Genomic DNA, 7500 nt, shown 5'->3' with positions numbered 1-7500 from the left:
TACTTGCAATGGCTCGCACTTGTAACAATTAGGGATGTAAAGCACTCAGAGCATGCTTCTACTACTAGCCTAATGCTAATACTAATAATATAATACAATCATCTTCATCATGTCTTTAACGACGTGCAAATGTTTAAAATAATTATTTCAATAAATTAGAATGTTAGTTACAATGTTACTTGTTGTGTTCAAGTATTGCCATTGAGGTGTGATACGGGTAAGACTGGCATAGGTTTCATGGTATGGTTAGGTTTAATAGGCTCGGGTTAGCAGTGTCATTTTAGATGTAATTAATGCAAATGTAGATCCACTGTGTTCTGGTTAAATTATTATTTTTGCTTAGGTTTGCATATGGGTGTGTTCTTAATGACAGATTTCCAAAAATTACATCCTACTCCTAAAATAAGAAATATCCCAATATATTGCCTTGCTTACAGTATCGCCACATACAGAATCGCAACCCCTGTATTGTTATATGTATCGAATCACCAAACGCTTCTCAATACTCAGCCCTAAGCTTTGATAACTACTACTAAGTTTCCTTACATAAATATTGTTGTTTTTTTTTTTACCATATTTTTCAATCTGGCATCAAATTCTTCACATTAGAAAGCTCTGGTCTTAAACCACAAGCAAGTGAAGTCAGATTTCTCAGAATCTACGTTTCCCTGACATTCAAGGTCTTGTCTGAGCGAAGATTTAACAATGCTTCGATGATTAGGCCGCACACATGTTAGCCAAGTCATCTCCACCATAATGAGATACACAGGGAACTATTCTGACAGTTGCTAAATAGACCTTGCAATCAGCAAGCTGTGACTGTGACACCTGGCAGAACTGGTAATGGCGTTGTGTCAGAACCAAATGCATGGCCGGCGTCAGAGGCCGTCCGTGTAATCGCTTAATTGTCAGGCATTAATTTTTCAGCAGGAAGGGATGTGGAATTGAACGAACAGCAGAACTGGCAGACATTCAATGCTATGCCATCCTTCAATCTCTGCCTGCTCTACTCTTGAACCACATCTGCTAAATCACAAGCTGATGCAATACACTGACTATTGAAGCATTCGTGAAGTGAAAAAAAGCAGAAGAAATGAGGCAACTTGAGATGGCAATCTGGACGAAATATGTTTGCATCAATTCAGTGACTATTTCTTTAAAGGTGGATGTTGTGTCTGTGGGAAAAATGATAGACGGCACAAGCAAAGAAAATACCACTCAAGTCTCACCACTTGTAGATTGACAGATCGCTAATAGGGTCATCATTGTGTTGCTTGTCTGTTGTAAAGTGAGCTATAATAATGCTGAATAAAATGACCCAGAAACACATTTGACCTGGGCATTCCAGGCTGTAGCACTGAAGATTTTTTCCCTCAGAGAAAGCAGAATTCAGGGTTCTCATTTTCAGTGCTGTGCTACATTTTTTACTGGACGAAGCCAAGTCTAATCAGACAAATTGTGTCTTACTTGCTGACAAGTCCCAATACGCTAACTCAGTTTGGCTGTATACTGCATGCCACTAAAAGATATTGGTGAATGAAGAACACAAACCATGTACTCGAGTTAAAGTAGAGATACGCTCTGTAAAATTTTACCTCAGAAAAAGTTTTTAACTTTCACTTGAGTAAAATTACAAAAGTATTTGCTTTCAAATGTACTTAAGTATCCAAAGTGCTATGAATTATTATGGCTATAATGTTTCTATTTGCATTTTTCACAAGATTCTTGTTTAATCAACTTTGCAGGTTTTCTGCAGGTTTCACCTTCAAGTCAAATTTATAGCATTTTAAGACCCTTTTGAAACCATAAATAATTTTTTTTCAAGCCATATGTCGCTAAACTTGCTCTTCCCTATAGCTGAAAAATAGAATCTCTTTTACGTCTGTGTTACAATCAAAGAGAGATTCGCTCCAATAAAAGAAAGCTGATTGGCTTCTGCATGTTGGTCTCGTTTGTAGTCGTTATTACAGCGAATTATATTTGAACTATCAAAAGAAAGAACTGCATCACCACGGAAACTACAAAGAAGAACACTCTAAAGTGCTGCTGGAGCATTTCAATGATACAAGGACATCGCAAAATTAAGACCTATTTAAAATTATTTAAGAACAGCAAATTTAAGACTTTTTAAAGCCTAAAAATTCTTCTCAAAATGTTCTGCTTGCTGTTGAACTGACGCTGAACTGTATGTTGGTGATAAGTAGATACCACAAAGCGCCAATCAAAGCAAGTGTAGTGTACAGAGTGTAAGCGGCCACTCTTGAGGCCTTTGAGCAATGCCCTTAGTCCTCTCTACTCCAGGGTTGCTGTATCATGGCTGACCCTGTGCTCTAACCCCAGGGATATGCGAAGAAAAAATTTCACTGTGCTGTAATGAACATGTAACAAATAAAAATAATCTTTGTCTATCATAGTCCTGTGTTAGTCAAAAAGTGCTGTTTTATCCTTTTGGAATTCCTACAAGATAAAATTCACTTAACGCCCCTGTACAACTGGAAATTAACCGAATAAATAATATGCTTTATACACATCAAGTTAGCAGTTATTAAGCCTCATTAAGAAACCTAATTTGGATCCAAACACACTATCAAATTACAGACCCATTTCAAATCTCCCATTTATGTCTAAGATTTTAGAAAAGATTGTCACTGCCCAGTTATGTTCCTACTTACAAGAGAACAATATCTTTGAAGAGTTTCAGTCAGGTTTTAGGCCACATCATAGCACAGAAACTGTTTTAGTTAAAATCACTAATAACCTGTAGCTTCAGACCAAGGCTACAACTCTCTGTTAGTTTTGCTAGATCTTAGTGCTGCATTCAACACTATAGATCATGATCTTCTCCTATATCACTTACAAAATTACATCGGCATTCAGGGACAGGCAATAGGCTGGTTTAAATCCTACCTGTCTGATTGTTACCATTTTGTAGACTTAAATGGGGAGCTATCCAGGTTAATGCAAGTACATTATGGGGTGCCACAAGGTTTAGATCTAGGACCCCTGCTTTTCACAATATACATGCTTACCTTGGGAAATATTATTAGAAAGCATGGGATTAGCTTCCACTGTTATGCTGATGATACCCAACTATATGTCTCATCAAAACCAGACGATACAGCTTCATTGGCTTGGATAACTGAGTGTGTCAAAGAATTAAAAGATTGGATGACTCATAACTTTCGATTATTAAATTCTGATAAGACGGGATTTTGCTAATCGGCCGAAAAAACAGTAAACAGAAGCTCCAGCATTTCAACCTGCATTTAGAAGGATGTTCTGTAACTACTAGTTCAACAGTAAAAGACCTGGGAGTTATTTTAAACAGCAACTTGTCTTTCGAATATCATATCAACCATATTACAGAAACAACCTTCCACCTTAGAAATATTGCTAAGCTAAGAAACATGTCGTCTATATTTGATGCAGAGAAGCTCGTCCATGCGTTTATGACCTCCAGACTGGACTATTATAATGCATTACAAGGTGGTTGTCCTGCATTATTATAAACAAGCTACAGTCCAGAATGCAGCAGCCAGAGATCTCACAAGGTCGAAAAATTATCACCATATAACCCCAATCTTATCATCCCTACACTGGCTACCTGTTCAGTTTCGAATCGACTACTAACTACTGTTACTTACTTATAAAACACTGAAAGGTTTGGCTCCCATGACCCCGCAAACATCCGGAACCATCTAGAGATGTACCAGCGCCATTTGGATCCCACTTCATGTGGAGTTTGAGCATTGGACCTCTATGAGTGTTTAAAGGCTCTGGCATGGAGAAGCTGGTGTTGGATCTGTGATAATCACAAATGTTGAGCTATTCTATGAGTTGCTCAGTAGCTCCTGGTTCCATAAGCTCAAATTACCGTATAAAACTGAAGAAAGATCATTACTTATAATCTTACACTCCAGTGCTCATGTTAGTTTTCACTCTCCAGTTTTCTGTATTGTTTTAAGATTTATAATCCCACTCTTGATGTCACTCAAATGAGGATGGGTTCCCCTTTTGAGTCTGGTTCCTCTCAAGGTTTCTTTCTCATAAAGTCTAAGGAAGTTTTTCTTTGCCACAGTCGCCATGGCTGCTCATCAGGGATAAATACACATCATTCACCTTAACTGTTACATTCTGTAAAGCTGCTTTGAGACAATTTCTGTTGTGAAAAGCGCTATAGAAATAAACTTGACTTGACATACAATATTGCTACTCTCATGTGCAACTCACAAACTAGATTTGAAACCAGATAATATGAAAAGAAAATGGGTGGTACTTGTTTCGTTAATGTTAATCTATACTATACATAGCCACAAAACGGAAAAGATTAACTGTCAAATCGCTTTTAAGCCAATTCAAGTTCATGGGTGTAACAAAAGCGTGTGATTTTTTGCAGTTTCCTAGAAGAACTAGGTCACATGAGCACAGCAATCCACTTTTCTTATATAACTTTATTATATTGCTGTATAACCCCCACTCTTCTGGGAAGATGTTCCACTAGATTTTTGGAGTGTGTTTGTGGAGATTTGTTGAGATTGCATTCAGCCACAAGGGTGTTAGTAAAGTCAGGTACTGATGTAGGTGAGGTAAAGAGTCCTGGGGTGCAGCAAGCGTTCACATTCAGGCCCCTGAAGGCCACTCAAGTTTCTTCGTTTCTAACCCATGTAAACAATATCTTCTTTAAACTGGGTTTGTGCACACGGGCATTGTCATGCTGGAACAATTTTGGGTCTCTTAGTTCAAGGGACAATTTCATGCCACCACATCCAAATACATCGTCTACAATTGTGTGCTTCGAAGTTTGTGGTAACAGTTTGGAAAAGAACCACATATGGCTGGAAAAGTTAGGTGGCCCCATTCTTTAGTTTAACAGGACACCAGGATGGTTTAGTGTAAATGAAAAATCTTCAACAGCGTCCGATTCATTCATTTCCAGTCCTGGACAAACAAGTTGGCATAAAATGTCTGTTTTTTATTATATTTCAGCAACTTCTTCTTCTTTCTCTACCCATCCCGAGGCATCCTGAGGTTGCTTCAGCTCCAGTCACGTCGCACCTTATGAAGATTGTGGACTTTAAAAGAAGTAGATGCAGACCCCGCAAACATCCCGTACCATCTAGAGACATACCAGTGCCAATTGGATTCCACTTCATGTAGAGTTTAGACACTGGACCTCCTTGAGTGTTTAAAGGCTCTGGCATGGAGAAGCTGGTGTTGGATCTGTGATGATCACAAATGTTGAGCTATTTTATGAGTTGTTTAGTAGCTTCTAGTTTTAGATCCAGAAATGACTGTAAAAGACTGTAGAAAGGACATTACTCATAATCTTACACTCTAGTGCTTATGTTAGTTCTCACTCTCCAGTGATCTGTATTGTTTAAAGACTATATTCACACTCTTGATATCACCCAAATGAGGATGGGTTCCTCTTTTGAGTCTGGTTCCTCTCAAGGTTTCTTTCTCATAACATCTAAGGGAGTTTTTCCTTGCCACAGTCGCCATGGCTGCTCATCAGGGATAAATACACATCATTCACGATGACTGTTAAATTCTAAAAAGCTGCTTTGAGACAATTTTTGTTGTGAAAAACGCTATACAAATAAACTTGACTTGACTCTAGTCCCAGCTGTAAATCAGATCACGTTTGCATTAATGCTCTTGTTCGAATACAGCAGCACTTCTCTAGTAATAGCTCATTTACAAGGATGTTCCAAGCAAAAAAAAGCATGGAAATTGTGGTTATTTAACTAATACAAACATAATCATTGATCCAATAAAGGTTCCCTGTAATTCGATGTTTATTTAACAATCGCGGATAGAGTTTGCAGTAATCAGGGCGTTTTCCACCCTGAGCGAGTCTTCAGGGCAGAGGACTTTGCGTTTTCTGGTTTCTTATGCAACGTGAGTGTAGTTTATTAAGTCCAAGAGTGTCTTGAAAGATCAGGATTGCTATAACGTAAGTGATAACAGAAATCTTGTGGTCGGTCTTGTGGTCACAGCATTCAAAGTAACTACTGTATAAACGATCAAAACTAACGTGGGGTTCATTAACGTCGGCAAATCGCTGTGGTACGCGAGGAATAATAAGCAACATCCTGTTATAGAAAAATGATTAGTCGTTGACCTTTTTCTTATAACCCAGATTCTTTATATACTATATAACTGAATGGTTTAGATCTTATTCCTTGCAGGTCTTTTTCCTTTCTGACTATTATAAATCTTTTGTGCTTAAATCAATAAAAATATTTAAGAAGTGAGACAAAAAGAAAAACGTCTTATAGAAATATTTCTAGAAGTAGCTAATGACCGAATGAGCTAATCAGTACTCTAAAATTCGAATACTTATTCTGAGAAATTCACCCACAGTGATGACTGATCACTATTTCCTGGACAAACACACGCTAGACTGGCACAAATGCATCTGAAAGCCTCTTACAGGATGTAAGACAGGACGTAAGACGTCCCCAGACTCAAACAAAAAGTCAATACGTCTCACATACAACTCACTTTGACTGAGCTCAGTATAAGGTTTTACACGATCTGACTGGGTTTCCTTTCACCTCTGCCCCCTGTTTACAAACAGTATTCCAGGGATAGGTTTAGAATTCACTGCAACTCTGACCAGGATAAATTGATGGATGGATGGATGGATGGACGAACGGACGGACGGACGGATGTTGTAGTCACTTGTTTAAGATATAAAGGAATTCATTATACAATCAATACATCCCTGGATCCAGCATTAGTATGACTATGAGTGATGGGCATAAACTCAAGGCAGAAGCTGAACAGTTGACAACATGGTGTAAATGTTAGAAGAAGTATAGGAAGGATCAAAAAAACAAGTCAAGCACTGATGTAGGGTAAGGCGAAGAGGCCTGGGGGGCAGTCAACATTTCAATTCATCCCAAGGGTCTTGAGGGGGAAATCTATAGCAGGCCATTCAAAAATCTTCCACAGATGTAAAGCATATCTTCATGGAGCAGGTTTTGTTCTTCTAGTTAAATGAAGGGAAAATTTCATACATCTCTAAAGACGTATTGTATACACTTTGGGGTAACAGTCAGGGAAAGAACGACATATGGCTGGAAGAGGCAGGTGGCCCAATACTTAGTCCACGTCATGTATGTAATAACAGTGTACTTTCACATTTCTTTAATGCTCGAATAAGGTGACATGAAATAAATGAATCACAGCATGTTTTTGATGTATTAAACTCAAGGCAGAAGCTGATTGACTAGTTTACAAATGTCTGTTTATTTCTAATAAATTATATCTCAGTGAGGTTTTTGATGTATTGAATATGACTGATGGGTATAAACTCCAGGTAGAAGATGAACAGTTGAAAAAATGACTGGTGTGAATAGAATTGAAGGAAGGATAAAAAAAAAAAAAAAACAAGACGGAGGTGAGGTGCTCAAGGTCAGAGCCCTACTGCAGGCCATTCAAGCTCTTCCACACATTTCCAACCCATGTAAAACATATCTTCATGGAGATGGC

The 7500-nt window shown here is 38.2% G+C and overlaps 1 protein-coding gene across 4 annotated transcripts in view; it reads right to left on the bottom strand.

The window, feature by feature from the left end:
- The window catches only part of poc1bl (POC1 centriolar protein homolog B (Chlamydomonas), like), a 28562-nt gene that overhangs the window by 19707 nt on the left and 1355 nt on the right, over positions 1-7500 (bottom strand). The window contains exons 1-2 of one of the 4 annotated variants that reach the window (XM_083523661.1): positions 2209-3352; positions 1-2123 (exon numbers count right to left, since the gene is read on the bottom strand). The exon at positions 1-2123 is cut by the window's left edge and continues 530 nt beyond it. The exons of the other annotated variants lie outside the window; for them this stretch is intronic. The gene's annotated coding sequence lies outside the window, so the exon portion shown is untranslated. Of the gene's footprint in view, positions 2124-2208; positions 3353-7500 lie in introns of those variants that run through there. 4 annotated transcript variants of the gene reach the window in all.

The sequence above is a fragment of the Silurus aristotelis genome, assembly GCF_946808225.1.
Source record: "Silurus aristotelis genome assembly, chromosome: 21".
NCBI lineage: Eukaryota > Metazoa > Chordata > Actinopteri > Siluriformes > Siluridae > Silurus > Silurus aristotelis.
The sequence above is the reverse complement of the archived record's forward strand: the minus strand, read 5'-3'. Positions and strand labels throughout refer to the sequence as shown.